Source organism: Colletes gigas, unplaced genomic scaffold, assembly GCF_013123115.1.
Source record: "Colletes gigas isolate AHSC1104 unplaced genomic scaffold, ASM1312311v1 Colletes_gigas_Sc00010, whole genome shotgun sequence".
In the NCBI taxonomy this organism is placed as follows: domain Eukaryota; kingdom Metazoa; phylum Arthropoda; class Insecta; order Hymenoptera; family Colletidae; genus Colletes; species Colletes gigas.
In genome coordinates, this window is record NW_025106639.1 from 8,131,769 (window position 1) to 8,148,242 (window position 16,474).

The 16,474-nt window shown below is 48.8% G+C and overlaps 1 protein-coding gene across 4 annotated transcripts in view; it reads left to right on the top strand.

The window, feature by feature from the left end:
• Positions 1 to 16,474, top strand: part of LOC122398052 (AF4/FMR2 family member lilli) — a 145,688-nt gene that overhangs the window by 33,258 nt on the left and 95,956 nt on the right. The window lies entirely within an intron of this gene.

Below are 16,474 nucleotides of genomic sequence, written 5' to 3' on the forward strand. Positions count from 1 at the left end.
ATTCACGGACGATTCCATCTTCCGACGGTGATGGCTATTTTTAGCGGAGCATCTAGTCCTACTTAATTTATCTCTACGCTATTGTTAGAAATCGCTCGGTGGACCGAGCGATAACTACGTGCAATAAATAATATCTGGAAACGCATCCACGTCGAGACATTTCGCGAAGGAAGGTAGTGTTTTCCAAGGAACTGACCACAAAAGGACACTCCCATCGTCACCTTCCCCTTTGTAAGAAATATTACATCGTACCACAGATTTCGCTTTCTGAAAAATTACAGTCGTACAAATTGTACGGTTTTTAGACCGTTAAAGGGTTGGAGGTAGCTAGTACAAGGTCTGTTTTTATCAGGTCGCGTGTTAGAAAAATTTGGTCGATCGGTATCGGTCGCGTCGATTCGGGTCAGAGAAATGATCGCGCTGGTTGTTGGTAGCCGATCGAATCGTGTCAGGAATCGCGTTGGCGAGCCAAGTGGCAGTAGGAAGGCGAGACGAAAGAAACGCGTCGTTCCTCCTCCTCGGGATGGCGTCGCGGCGCGAAGCGTCGACGGTAGGAGACGAAGCACGACGCGAGGAATTCGAGACTCGAAGTCGAGAAGCGAGGAGAACGCTCCAAATACTTGATCCTCGTCGTCGACGATCCGACTGTCAGACTGGGTTGCGTAGGTTGCTAAATTACGAAGGGAACGAGGGAGAGAATACGAATTAGACGAAGAAAATCGCGGACAGAACACGTCCACTCCGGCGTTAGTTGGTCGGTTTCGAAGTCTGTTCTTCGTTCTTCTTGCTCGAGAATCGTTTCGTTAATTTGCGGCGTGAAATATTTGGGATCGTGCGGCTGGCCGCGAACGACGAGTGTTTGGAGGGATCGAGCAAGTGTTTAGATTAGGATATCGCTCGAAAACGCAACGTGCCAGCCGGAGAGTATCCTCAGAATGCATATGGGGGTTTTTGGGCGTTAGGAAAGGTCGAGTCAGTCCGATAAGGAGCTCAGAGTCATAGAGTGGGTGGAAAGCTAGAATAGAAGTATGTGTCTCGTAGAACAAATTGGTTTTCATTCGATTTGCTACGTACACAGCTCTATCTAAAATAATAAATAGATATATTACTGTTGAAGGAGATTGTTTGCAGTCGAATCTCTTGGTAACGTAATATCTCCGCGACAAGAGGACAGTTTCTCACGTTCGCACCGTCGAGTTTAACCTTTTCGTTGCTGAATTAATCAGTGGCGGGGAAAGCCTTTTTACGGAATCGCTTTCACAATTTACTTTTTAATAATTATACTTGCGAATACACGTCTTTTTAGTATCAAATAAGAAAGCGGAGGTTCTTGGAGAATTTTCCACAATGTATTCGCCCGTTCGTAAAGTGATTTTACACCGAATCCGTAACAATCGGGAAACGGGTAAAGCAAAGATCAGAGACCGGCGCGCAAAACGTCGATAAATATAAATAGTGCAGTAATTACGAGCGTAGGAGAAGGTGATCGACGCCTGGCTGTCGTTGTTCGTTCTATTATTAATTGACTTCCGAGAGGATTCGCGTAAATAATCGAAACTCCGCGCGAAAGGGAGAGCAACGATCCGAGCTCGTTTCACGGCGTATTATATCGAAACAAATCGGGAAACAAATTACGAACGCCACGTCCCGCCGCCTCTATTTGAAATTACACGCCGGCAATTACCGTTCGCGTAATCGAGCAAACGTTGCTTAGCGGGAACGACGTTTTGTTTTATGGATCGCCGCGTGTTTGAGAGCCGCTCTAGTCGGGGGAATCGTTGACATTTACAACCGTAAATTCTTCAAGTTACTACGGAGGTATGTACATAGTTCCCGATCGAAGTTCCAAAGAGTTTTCGGTGACGCCTCGCGAACGCTCGGATCGCTATTATTCTTATAGACTGGTTCGAGTTCGGAACGCCGAGTCGTAGCTCGTGCATTATAGCGCGGCACAGTGTTTAGGATACGAGTGCTTATAAAACCGGATCACAGAGATTTTTCGATAAACCTGCACTTTACAAACGCAACAGCCAGATTTTTTAACGATAAATATTCTGTCTTTTTCGAAGACACGACGAGAGTCTGTCGATAAACTTTGTCGCGATAACGGCGCGCGGATACTTTTGTTCGTTACTGTAGGCGGTGTTGGTTTCGCTGAAACGCGTCAGCCGAGTCTCTAACGAAGGGACCGCTAATTAGGATCTTTAATGGCAGAACTATTCCCGCGTAGATCTTGTTCGACGCGACGTGCGCGCGTACGCCGGTTCGCAACGTACGCCGCGAACGATCCGAAATCAATTATCGCTTATTAGCAGCGACTTGGGTGTACGCGCCTGGCCGGACAGCCAACGAGTTTTTCCAACGTCCGACAAATTCTGACGCGTTCCCGTTTTCCCGCACGACGGCGAGTTACTTTGTTGGGAAACCGGGCTCGCGCGAATTTAAATTGTCGCCCGCGATAGAACCCCGTTTCTGCTCTTGGAGTTTTGTATACGTCGGGTCAAAGGGCGTTTACGAGTAGCGCAACTCCGGGGCGCTTTTACTTTCCAGGCTGTTATCGAATATAACAGAGAGAGGGCCCCTCTCGATCAGAATTTCACTTGGCTTCGAAATTCCGTATAGGTCAGCGGATTTTTTTATTTCGACCAACTCTCCAGCGCCCGATGGATCGATGATGGAATTACGGTATTAAATTGAGAAACGTTTGTCGTCCGTGCGTACACACGGCGGCGGTTCTCTATCCACCACGTGGCACCTACAGCGAAGCGCATTCAGGAACCGATCTAAAACTCGCGCATACCTTTAGAACACTTGAAGTATGCGGCAAATGCCTAGCGGTCCGGCGCGGAGGACATAAAGTATGCAGAAAACGAGCTCCGTTCCACGCTTGATTTTATTGCTTATTCACCCCGTACGCTAACAGCCAACCCGGAGCCTCGTACGTGTTTAGAGTCGATCTCCTTCGGCTATCGAGGGAAGACGCCGCGTCCATAAAATCCTTCCTCCCATTATCGCAAATACCGGTCTATCGACCTCGCGATCTAATTCAATCTCGATCGTTCCTCGGGCGACAATGTAACTCCCGCGAAACGCATCTCCTTCGTTCGTTCGTCTAATTTCAAGCACCGCCTCTATAATTCGATGCTACTTTCTCACCTCTACAAAACGCGTCGGTGTTTTGTTTAAGAGGACACGGGACATTTATCATCGTTAACCCGTGGCCATCGTTTATTTTATTCCTTCTCCGAATCATAGAAACGTTGCATTTGACCTTAAACTTGTACCCGTAAAAAAGTAAATCGTCCATCGTTGTACGCGTTTAATTTTAACGTTCGGAACGCTTTGCGGATGTTGTTCGTTAGCTAAACGAGCGAGTGTTTGTCGAAAAACGATGCATCGCGTGGAAAATTTTAATTGCATATTTATTCGTTCGTTTACTTGGCTCGCGTATTATACTCGAGGTCATTGATTATCCCAATACGATCCGGCCGAGTGCGAATACGCTGTTCGGAATAAAATCAATTAGTCGCCCGAGGCCACGCGTGACCCCTGCGTATTTTCTATCTCTCGAGCGGGGCAGCGGTTCGCCATCGTCCGCGCGTAAAAATGATATTTAAAACTCCCGGGGAAATAGGAATTTTCGAGTAAGTGTCTCGGGGACGGGTCGACGGATCGATTCGATACAAAATTTGCCCCCGGTTGCGTTGGAATTTGTTCCCGCGCGGTTCAAGTATTCCGTGAAATATCGTCGGTGTCTCCGAAGAAGTCTCGGATTCCCCGTTAACGGTAGAGACCGTGGCGCGTCGAGCGAAGACAATTACCGAAGCCGCGCGCCATTGTCGTCGCGTCTGGGGGAATTCCGTGCGACGAAGACGGACACGGAATCGCAAAGAGCCGGGAGTCGCGGCGGCGGTGGTCGCGTTTAGAAAAGGCAGGTGACGAGGCGAGCAGAGGAAACGATCGTGGGCGGGAGAGAGAGAGGGCGAGATCGAGTTTGTCCGAGGAGGGCACGCATCGGCAATATCGTCCGGCGTGTTCGTGTTGGCGGCGCGTTGCGCGGCGTGCGTGCGCGGCCGTGTTTCCGCGCGATTTGTAATGCGGTGTAACGCGCCTCGGACGCTTACCACGGCTGCGTTCCATGCTTTTGTATATGCAAACACCGATGTCGGGGAACATAAACATCGTTCGTGCGCGAACCAACACCGGAGTTCGAGTTTGTTCGATTCCTTGGCGTTTTACCGGGGGGAACAATCGATAGGCGAAAAGTAGTCGTCGAGGGGCGAACATTGTCGCGAATCGTCGTATAATTAACCGTCCGCGAGGTTCTCCCCGACTTCTCGAGGGACGAGCAACACCTACGACTTTTATTGTCCGGCCGTAGGGCCGTAAATGCAGCGCGAACGATCGTGAAATTGCGTATGTACATCGGGGTACAGCGTGCTATTACGTTCCCCTTCTGTTCGCGTGCTCGCCGGACTGCGACGACAGGAACGACAGGGACGATAGACGGGAAAAGTTATCGATCGCGCGAGGATAACGTTGAAAATCGACCGGCCGGTTACCCGTGGCGAGATCGATGTTTATCGCGACCATCGAGACCAGCTATTTAACGGGGTAATCGCGTTAGGTGATTAATACGTTCGATCGTAACAGACCTATCGGATGTTGGACGATATTGATAATAGACCTGTTAGCGGAAAAATTACGGCCTCCGTATCAATGATTACGTCCACGGGCCGCCTCCTCCTAGGAACAGATTTACGAGACAAAACCTGATCCCGCGTGCCTGCTTCCCCCCTCCTCCCTCCCTCCCTCCCCCCGTGGCGGAATCGCCGCCAGTCGATGATTTCCTCGGCGACCGTGCTACCCTTCGGTTCTTCCGGAGTTTACGAACAACCGAGAATAAGTTTTCCTCGACGCGTCAAATTATCGCAACTTCGCCGACGTAATAGCTTTTCCAATATTATCGGCTTGTTCGAGAAGTTCCTAGCTATTGTTGAGAGATGGCGTAATAGCTCGTATAAACAAGCGACGCGCGATTAAGGTTACAAGGTGGAGGAAGAGCTAGGAATGTCCGATACCCGTTGCACTTTTTTCACCTAGAGACCTACCCGGAATAACAGTCTTTACGCGTTGCTTCGTTGTTATTATTTGAACGGAAAGATCCCCCACTGGTTAGAAAACAAAGTAATTTATTAAATATACAAGTCTCGGAAAACGACGGAGTAGCTCCGATTTAAAGGTTGTTTTCCAACGAGAAACGCGAAAAGCGTGGGTGGGTTCGACGAGTTAGCGCCCCTCTGTTGTTGTTTTTTTCCCAACGCGACGGTTCGTGGCTCGGTCTTTCCAGGGTTAATATATCACTTAATGCTAGAACGATTCGTTCGCACGCAAGATGATAACACACATTCCCTCGGAGACGGCGTCCACGCCGCTGACACAATAAACAAAAAATCGTCTCGACGAGAGCGTCACGTTCTATGTGTACGTCGAGTGTCATGGAAACTAGATCGCACAACAAATATTACTTTAACCGAAACTGGAATTCGGACGTTGCAACGTTAACCCCAGCGCGCTCGAGACGCGTGTTAAAGGCGCGAGAAAATAGTTTGCCAGGTTTTTTCTCAAGTTCGCGTAAGGAATAATTACGGTTCGCGAGGTCTTGGGATTCGTGGAGAAACCGGTTCGCTCGAGATAAACTTCGACGCGATCAGCGGCGGTTCTATTTGTGGGCGTTGTTATTATTAATAGAGTCCAGCGAGGCATCGTTTGGATCGACGTCGAGCAAGCGATCGTTTGCAGCCACGTTCCCCGTCGAGTCGCGTCCAAGTTCTCTTTGTCGTCGGTTCGATCCGTTGTCTCGTGGACGTTGATTCACCGGGATAAAATCCGTCTTATTTTGGAGTGGTTACTCGTACGCTGGCAATTATCCCTCCGTCTGTTTCGATACACTCGTTGCACACACGGTACACAGAGGGGAAAACGCGCGCGTGTGCCCGTCAGAACTTTCCGTCCGAGTGGCGGGTCGGTCTCTTTCCGTCTCGATTTCCTATGTTCCTTGGCCGTCTCGACTCCCCCGATAACTCGACGATAAAGGCTGTACCTGACAACCCGTTTTGATAAAGGCCGCCTTGACCGTACAGGCGTTGTCCTCGTCGTTTGCAATTTCAGGAGCTCAAAGCTACCATTACCTTGTCTACTCTGCTCTTTGATACTATATTTTGCTGTACGCTACCCACTGCAGCTGCGACTTCCCGTTGAATTATTTGTTTGTCGAACGTCTCGACGCTTCTCCCTCCGTTCGAATATTACCCGAGCATCGTCCGAATGCTCGACCCTCCAAATTTCTGCGCCAAATTAATCGTCAACCCCTTACACCTCACGGTCAGAGCCGCGCAAATTTTATTCTCGAGCAACTAATACCGATCCCGAAGAATTATCGAGAGTCCGTGGGAACGCGATCGGTAAAACTCTCCCGGAGCGCCGCGTATTTTGTTCCGTGAATCCGTAATGGGAATCGTAGCGTACGATTTTCCCCTTTTTATGCAGAGACGGGGTTGGGGGAGAATAAAGCAAAAGGAAACACGACTGGCAGGGAAGTAGACAGATTGAACGCGCGACGTTGTTCTATCGATTCGACGATGCGTTACACCGCGACGATGATTATGATATTTTATTTACTCGAGCCAGTCGTTGAACGACTATAGTTTTTCCACCGCGTCGAGGGCGGAGAATACCGTGTCCCTTAGTTTTCTTCCTGTGTTTCCATTGCGAGGCCAATGTTTAACCATCGCGTACTTAAAAGCGTACATTTTTCAATACAACAAGGAAATCACGCGAGAATCTGGCGGTTGATGTTCGGAGCGGATGGAACTTTTATCCCACGCAATTTCGTTTGGATTCCGAGAGGCGGTGGAGGATACGGCTCGAAGGGGTGGTTGCGCGAAGGCGAGGTGGGCTGATTGCACGTGGGTGGATTTTCAGGAAGCGTCGGTTCTGGTAGTTTCCGGTGCGCGCTCGGGTCGAAGGTCAATACTGCGGAGAACCCGTAACCTTTGAGTCGTCGGTGTTGGAGTACACTGTGGGTACAGTGGGTTGCAGCACGTGGTTTATCGTTTGTCGAGCGTTTTCAACCAGCTAGCTGAAATCGTCTCGCGCTCCGTCGGCCTCTGTGAAATCGATATTACTACGTTTCATCGACGAAACCCCTTGTTACCCGACAGCCGTCTCTCAGCATTTTGCGAGCTCTCCACTCCACGGCCCTCCGCGATCATAATTATCGTCCCTTGTCATTATCGATCGAGCTACTAATTAATGCGGTTTAAATTCGTCGACATCGTCCACCGCGAGAAATAACGATGCATCGATTGACGGTCCCGACGCATTTGTCGACGGGAATCGAATCGTTCGACACGCGACGCCCCGGGGATTATTTCGTCGGAAATGTTTAACGCGGCCCCCGATGCCGTCACGGAATTTCAGGTTCACCGAGGGATGCTCGAAAACTTTTTGAAACCCGAAAAACCTTCGTTTTTCTCGTCCCCTCCCCTCGTTTTTTTTCTTTTATTTTTTTTTACCTTTGGCCGCAACGTTAACACCTCTTTTTGCCGGCCGTTGCGCGCCGCCAGCATCAAATTCCTCGTAACAACGCGGAAAAAATTTGATGCTCGTTAAAACGAACGCCGATCGTCCGCGAACTTTGATTCAATATTTTAATTCCGGTCCTTTTTAACGATCAACGATACCACGCGATTTTTACAGGTGAATTTACCCCGGTGTCTTTGGGATATTTATAGATCCTATCTCTAGTTTTACGGACCATTATAGTAACATCTTCCGCGCCGCTGCGAAAGCACTCGGTTTCGCGGAAAGGATTACGGCAGAATTTAATAGCATCGCTGGTTATTCCGCGTGTTGAGCGTGCAACGGTAATTTGGTCTTCGCACTATGTCAAGCACAAAACGTTTGAAAGAGTTCAACACTGATTTCTTGGTCGCGTTTCCTACGAAACCGGTCGCCCCGTGTCCTTTATGGACTGTAATCACGAGAGCATACCACGAACAAAACCCAGATTTATCGCGCGATCTTCTCGAACGAAACTTTCAGCCTCTAATTGTTTCGTAAAATAAATGCAATTTTTCTTTGGAAGTTCGGTCGATCCGACCGATTGAAATCTGCCCTTTGAGAACGCGATCTATCGATAGTACGCGTCACAGGATTTTTCACCGCGAAACCAAGAAAATACCGAGGCAGATTTTAAGCAGTTTACGAACTTTGAAACGATCCTCCCGGAACACAGTTTCGGTCGAATTCTTGCGACTCTTCGGGCGTCGCGAAGGGGTGAAACGCGTACCATGACCCCCGCATCTGGAGCATAATCGTGAAACCGAGTAACACTGTTCGCTATCTTGGCCCTCCTGTTCGCTAGGAGTTGATATCGAGGACGGAGAACATCCTTGCCCGGGCGATCGTTAGCCAAGGTTAAGCTGTCGGGGTCTTCCGCGATTTCTAAGGTTTCTCAGCGTTACCTTATCTCAGTTCGTTTACCTCCTAACCAGGTGCGCCGTTGCTCGACCCTGAGAGGGAAAGGGAGGTCTGGTCTATAATCGGAGAATAGCGAAAGGCGGCTCCGTAATAAACAACACCTCGTCGCCCCGCGATTCAGAACGACAAAGGGGTAGAGAAGAAGTTCCAACTTCCGTTCTGGAACGTCGTCGACGAGGGTGAGCGACCGTGTGTGGCCGCTACACGCTCGAAATACCTTCATCCCAATTCTTCTCCGTCGATTAACCTCCGACCGTGGTGTCGCCTGCCCTCGGAATCGGTTATTTATTAAAGCTAACGCTCCCCGGTGCTTTTATTTCTTCCTAAAAGCGGTCAATTTTCCGATATCGCGCCGTCGAGCGAAAGTCGAGCCCGGTTCTCTATCGCCTCGCGGAACCTCCTCTCGCTTCCTTTTTCCCCCCCGATGGAAAGATTATAAAAATAGGCACCGAGACAAATTTTAAATTACTGTTATCTCTTTTTAGAGGGTACAAAACCCCGCCAACGTAGTCAGAGATCGCGTCTAATTATAAAGAAGAAATTCCAAACGACCGTCCGTCGTCGTTAATTACGGCCAGATCGATCTTGGATCGAGCCTCTTCGGGAACCAAGAATCCCCCAGTTGATTATTTAGAATCGACGATTCCTTTGAGAGACGCGTTTTTTTTTTTCTCTCTCGCTCGGATTTCCTCCCGTATTTTTCCCACGGCGGGATCCCCGACTGCGCGACGCGAGTCTCGTTATCCTTGTACGCCGTGGCCGTCTCGTGCGACGCGATGCATAATGTTTTAATTGGATCGGTCGTTCGAAGCGCAATTGATACTCGGCGCGAACGCTCGCCGCGAGAGCGCGCCTTCCATCGACGATAGAGAACGTCGTCCGTGTCCCGTTTGGAAAACGGGGAAAAAACGAACAAAAATCGCGCGCGATTTTTCCGTCGGTCGGGTGCTTCTTTTTCGTTGGTCGCGCGCGCAGCTCGGCAAAAAGAGACGACGAAAAAAATGTTTATCGAATCGAGCTATTCCCTTTGTCTCGATGACAACGTCGTTGATTCGTAGCGATTCCGGTGAATTCGCCTCGCCGCAGAGAGGAACGAATAAAAGCGCGGAAAACACAGCCGGGGAAATGCTTTCCCCGAAAAGTTTTGAATGCCGTGCCGCGATCGAGGACGTTGCGTAATCGATCCCCGCCTATGCTACCGGAAACCGTGCGTTTTAACGCCGCCGCGGGAAAAAATCTCCGTGCCCCCGAAATCGTTTGACGATCCCCGCCGGATGAATCCTTTCTGTCGTCATTAGTCGGATTCACTGGGAATAACGGAATCAAAGTCGTTCACGGCCAACGGGGGAAAAACTACCGGGCGAGGGAAGTGTGTTCGAGGCGCGTCGATTTTTCACGTGCTAATGACTTCCGATACGCCGTATTAATCTCGTCCGTTCCTCTCTCGCCGGCAACCCCCGTTTTTCCTACCCTTCCTGGTCTCTTTTATTCGGTACGTGTTTGCTCGCGCGGGGCTCTCGCCTCCGATAATCCCCCGGACGCATCAACGAACGAAATTGTATAACGGTCACGGAGGATCTCCTGTGTTTACGATAGAATTATTTTATTTAATTACCGGATCGGGACCGTTCGATCAAGTATCATTTACCGGGGCCCGGTACCGCGCCTCGTCGAAAGGATCGCTCGTAGGCAACCGCAGGTGATTAGGTGCGTTCGATGTTTGCGCTGGAATCCCTTTGATCGTCTAACTCTGCCATGGTAAACTCATATTTGCACGGATGCCAATTTGCACTTTGCTGCCGCGTCGATTATTTCCCCGATAGTCCTTCTTTCGTTTCGAACGCGTTTCTATCAAACATTTCCAAGAACCGCGGATCTATTTTTACACGATCGTAAAATTTACAGCAGCTCCGCCACATAATAATCCTCGAATCGTCGCGACTTCGATAATCTTCCTACTTTCACATTCTTCGGTCCAATTGCCTCGGAGAGTCTTTTACACGCTAGAAATCGAGCGGGAAAGCGAAAATGATTTCGCGTAAAATTTGACCGTTAAAGTCTGGGACAATTTTGTAATTCCGAAATCGTTTTATCGTATTTATCGACGCTGAAAGCAAAATGTCTCGGGGCGATATCAGAGCGTTTTAATAACTGTTGGTAGCAGAACATTAGCGCGGCGTTTTCTCCGGGCGAATGACTTCGCAGGCGAGTCGTAAACGTTCGTTTTCTTCCGTTTGGGCTAATACGTTCGTTCAATTTGCATACGGTCGTGTGGAAATTCCGGTCGTCGAGAGTTTTGCGGCAATTTGCGGGGAATAATCGATTCGTTTCCCAAGTGAAAATTAATCGAGGGCATTGAATTTTGAAGCGTCCCGAAGTTATAATTTGCTCTGTCACGCGATCTCCTTGACTGTTCCCCTCGTACTTTCGGCGGTAAAGTTCAAGGTGGCGAGTTCGCGATCGCCGTGTTACCTTTTAGAATAACCGAGGAACAAATAACCGCGTTCGCTTTTCACCGATTATACCGTAATTACCGGCCGCGCCGCCGGCGATCGAACTCGGTTAATATTTTAGCCGATTAATCGTTATTTGCTTTGGAAAGTTGACGCGAAATTCTATTTCGAAATAGTTGAACGCTGGACGTTGATGGAATATAATAAACCGTATGACTTCCTGTTGTGGAATTATTTATAAATCCATTCTACGTTTAGGTATTTATATACCACGATCGATGTTCCCTGGAAAAAAGGATGTCCACTTTGCGGAACTCCGGCTAATATATTCGACGATTTGTTTCTTTTCTCTTCGTCGAACTTTCATAAAAATAGTTGGCGTTCGATCTGCCCGAAAGTCGTTGGAAATTTACGATCGTCGAGCGCGCGAAACTCGACGGAGAGAAAATAAAATGGCGGTACACGTGTTTACATGATTTCGCGTCGGTAGCGCGGAGCGGCAAAAGGCAGTTTTATGAACTCGTTCTGCTTGCACTTGGCGATATTACGTTACAAGACGGGGAGCCTGGACGGGAATCGGGAGGCAAAGGAGATGAAACTAAGAAACGACCCAGAACGAGAGAGGGTTAACGTCCGGCTGGTTCGTCCATTCGAACCACCGAGATCGATCGTATCGAGGCGAAATTTTGTCGAAAGGACCGCGGGATCCCAATGGCGCGCCTGGCTTTCAACGATGATTCTTAGGGGGCTTAGAATGGATCCGAATCGGTTAAAAGACCCTCCGTCGTTGAACGATGTCTTTTAACTTTGCTCTTTTAAATTTACTTCCCCGAAATATGGGTTGGACCCTTTTCGAAATCGTAATCCTCTTCCCTTAGCCTCTTCTTCGTTTTAGAATTGGAAGCTTCGAACAATTGGGTTTCCAAATTGCTGGAGCAAGAGAACGCATACAATGGTATAAGTAGCAATAATTAAATTGCGCGTGGAACCTGTTGAAACGAGACATAAAAACTTTTCGAGGAGTTAATGGCTCGAGGGGGGAAGGGGTTTCCCAACCTGGACAATTTAGCGACCGTAGGACGCACTAGATTACCTGCGAGGAGAACGTTTGGTCGCGCGTTACCTGGCGGCTTAAGTCCCCTCCCCCCCCCCTCGATTTGCGTTTCAGGTAACGCGGCCATTGAACGAGGAGACCGTGACACGGGCGACCTTCGCCCGTTGTAAACTCGGCAGACACTTGGAATCGCGTCGCGCGCAACGCCGGATATTTGGTCCCGGAATCGATACGCGTGCTCGTACACCGCGCGAGGATATAATCGGAAAGACATAACGGGGGGAGGAAGAAAATGGGTAGTCGAGGTCGACCGCGATACCAGCAACGATTCGTAAGACGAGAACGTCCCTCCAGGGTTGGCGCGCGTCTCTTTTCGTACAGCTAAGGCGAAATTCGACGCCAGTTGATGTTTCGACACAGCGGTATATCGTCGGGCCTCGGAGTCGGCTTTATCTTTCGAACAAAAGGACGGCGCGTGAGTTGTTTTTTAAATGGCACGGTTCCACCGCCTTGAAGGAGGTTTCGATTCAAGAACCATTATTGTAATGTCGTCCTCGTCCACTCGCGAATTCCCCCGGCGTTGTCCCGATTCTCGTTCCATGAACGTAACTATCGGCGGTCGATACGGTCTAATGGGAATAAGGGTCCCGGTGAAATCGGTATCTGAATCGAAAGGGAAACAGCGGGACGGAGAGGAGCGCCAGCGCCGGAAACGGGAGGCGCGCAACAGTTTGGCCGTAGGAAACTTATCGCCGCGCGGAGTTCGGTTTCCCCGGATCGACTCTCGGAATAAGAAGTTACGAGTGTGTAAAAACGGCCGATAAAACGGTTTAGGGCTGACCACCGCTCTGGTAAAAAATACAATACATGCTCGTCGTCGCGCGGGGCGATCGCCCGCATCGAAACCTGTTTACTCGTCGAAATTAACGATACTTTCAACGAGATGGTAAATCCGCGTCGGTTAATAGCGGCTCCCTTAATTGCGTCTGCGCGAGCAATTAGATAAGTTCTTATCTGCGTTTAATAGGTGCCCGCGATCGTCTTCCAGAAGATCGTAGAAACTTTTTTAAGACTCTCGGGCGCCTGGATTTACATCGTCGTTCTGAAACGTGTACGATGAACCCCGACTCCGGGACCCCCCGGTCTCCCGAACCCTTGGCTTCTCCGCTTATTTTTCTACACCTCAAAGTCAGGGTCGTTTTATGGTCGGAAAAGGGCTCTCGTCGTTAACCCAGACTTGTATTCCATCGTTTCGAACCGTAGCCAGTTCTTATTGTCCCTCGAATGGTAAACGAAACTGTGTCTACGGTCAAAGTCTCTTCGTTCGTGATGATTATATGTTTAGCAATTGTCTTGGGGGGTCTTTACGATGCAGTTTATGGTACTCGTGTAGAGGGGCGATCCTTTGATTCCGAGTCGCCTTTAATAACTCGGTCAACGAATTCATCGTCGTCGAGCGATTATCTCGGGGGGATCAGTCGATACAGCGAAACGCTTGGATCGTGGCTAAGCGATCGTCGTTGGTCGGTGAAAATTGGCGCGGTGCCCGATCCCAGCTGTAATCGCGTCCACGCGTGGAAAATCGCACCGAGGAACGGTTGTTTCTATCTAGCGTGACGTATAATTAGCAGCAGCGATGTTTTCGATCCTTGGCCTTCTTCGAAAAACTGTATCGATAGCCGGCCAGATTAAAAAAACATAAATCTCTTCTATTATTAGCCAGCCGATCTTGGATATTAAAGGAAATATATTTAGATAAGACTCGTAACTTTGAGCAACGTTACGCAAGTAAATAAATGTCGGATCGAGCCTAATATTTATCTCGATCGTCCAAAGATAAATTTGTTATCCGGGTGGAAACTTCACGATGCTGTTAACGCGCAATTTAGATAGGCAGAAAAAAGATTTTCTTGTTCCTGTTACGCTCCCGCGTTTATCTACGGGGCTGCAGGTGGCTAATATTTATTGTTTACACGACGATAGCGTAAAATGTTTCGCCACGGATAGGATGGAAATCGAACCGTTGATCTTATTGGTTTATCCGTAACGCCTACGAGTGTAAAATGTTGCTCGTCTCCGGGCAGGAGTCGTGTAGGTTCCCGTGTTCCCGCGTGGCACGTGTGAGCGCAACGAGTGCACTTAACCATAAAACGAGGCTGGTCGTAACAGCTCGTGTTGCGAGGATGATATCCAGTCGATAACGCATAACGCGCACGTCTGCCGATACCGCGATAACGGCCCCTATCGTTTATAAATAGCCGGGCGGAGGAAGCACTCCAGGGGGAGGCAGATTTCGAGGGTAACCCAGGTATCGCGAATCTTTCGAAAGAACCGTCGCGTCTTCCGCCTTTCGTCTTCCGGCTTCCCCCTACGCGTATCATTTTCTATTATAACTCGACAAATCGTGCACCTCGTTAGATATTCAATTGGAAAAGTAGAATGCTCCGGAATTCTATTCCATTTGAAACTTTCTCGGACCGCGAAGGGTCGGGGAAACGAATGTTTTAGGAGGAAGAACGATAATACGCTCTCGATCAGTGTCGAAGCGTGATCGGGCGCGTGGAGTTCCCCTCGCGGTCGAATCTCCGATTCGTCGCAGCCGGTAAACTATCGCTTTACCGGTCGGGTTACACGGGAATGTCGGAGACAAACGCGTGCCTTCTTTTTCCGTCGGTGATACAGGTTCCTCTTTTCGTCCCTTCCCTCCCCCCCCTCCGTGCAACCTCTTGCAATTTCCCTCGGTTCGTGTTCCGGTTGCACCGCCCCCCCTCGCTTCTCGTCTTTCCGCGGCGTTTCGCAAGTTCGATACTACTTTACCGAGAGCAGATACAGAAGTCGACGTCGTCGGGGACGACAAAGCGTGTCAGCGAAATTCCGGCCACTACCGAAGTCCGCTTATCGCTTTCGAACGAAGTTTACGGTGCAATCGGGACGCGCGAAAGGTCGGCAACCGATTAATCGTCGCAGGGATGGAAAATTTGTTCTTATCGTCGAATCACGGCTGAGAATCTGTGACAAAGAGGCATTTATTAATCATTTTCCTTCGCTTTATTATACGCGTTTCGACGAGTCCCTCTTTTTTGTCTCGTACGTCGTGATACTGAATCGAGATTAGAATCGAATGCGACAAAGTTTCCCCCTCCGAAGCAACCCATATACGAAGAGGATTATCGGAGGTTTTACACGCGCGTTTACGATCGACCGTCTTTTCTCATTGGGGGTTTTTCACGAGGGAAACAGTCGATCAAACCTGCAGGGGAAAGTTTCAGTAAACGTATATGGATTGTTTGAAATAGACGCGTCAAATTTAGTCAGACTTTGTCCGTCTTTTTTTAGTACGCGAAGTTTTGTCAGCTCTCGTACCATCTACGTCTTTGTATAAATAGCTTTTTACTTTCATTTTCTCTTTTAATATTTTTAACCGTTGCGAAATAAATCTCTTTATCGGTCTCCAGTTATTTTAATTGCGAAATTTCGACCGACAAGCGTTGACTCATCTTCGGAATAAATATACATCATTCGTATCTTTGGAACAATAATTATCCGTTTAAACCATGCTTTCGAGTTACCTTGTACATAGTTTTTAGATTCATGTCGGTCCATATCACGAGCTATAAAATATAATAAAGTGTGCATATACAGGGTGGAGCGCTCGGGACAGGTCACCTGGATAACTCGTTTATTTTTAACCCTTTACGGTCCTATGTCGAGACAGTCTGGGCAAAGAAATTCGCGACGATGTGCAAAGGTTATGGAGACTTAAAAATTAATTTTTCGAGTCGTTTTACAACTCGAGGATATTGGGACCGAGTTGCGTTCGAACGCGAATAACAAAGCGTGCCTTGAACTGTCCGGAACACTTGCGCCTAAAACCGAAGAAACCTTCGAGCGAAAATAAAAATCCCACCGGATTTAAACAGGCAATAGGTCCTGCAGGACCTATCCATCCGTTGGTAAATTGTTCGTTCCAGAACTGTCTGGCTGCTAAACGGGACGATGAATAAATCGCATGCAACGTACACCTAATGGAACATCTTTCGGTAGTTCGTACAATCGATTACTCGAGGAATTGACATAAGATTGACTCGTCGATCCCCCATTAAGTAAAACAACGAGTTATATCTAACATTGTACGCAGAACGGTTCAGCAGGATCTGAATTTAGTTCTGTTCTGTACTGAAAATCGTAGCACGGTTACATCGTCTCGTTTCTTGCGAATAGATCGAGATCGCTGGAGGGTATTTGGGCGAGAATGTCGGTCGTTTCGGAAGCCCCGGTCGCCGGGCAGTCGTTTAAATCTCAATTTCCGTTTCGACTTTGCGCTTCTAATTAGCACGAGTTACTCGGCATTGAACCGCTCGCCGAGGTAGTTCGTGGATGAAGTTGGAACAATCGGTCGATTGTTCTAATCGGACGCTTAGCG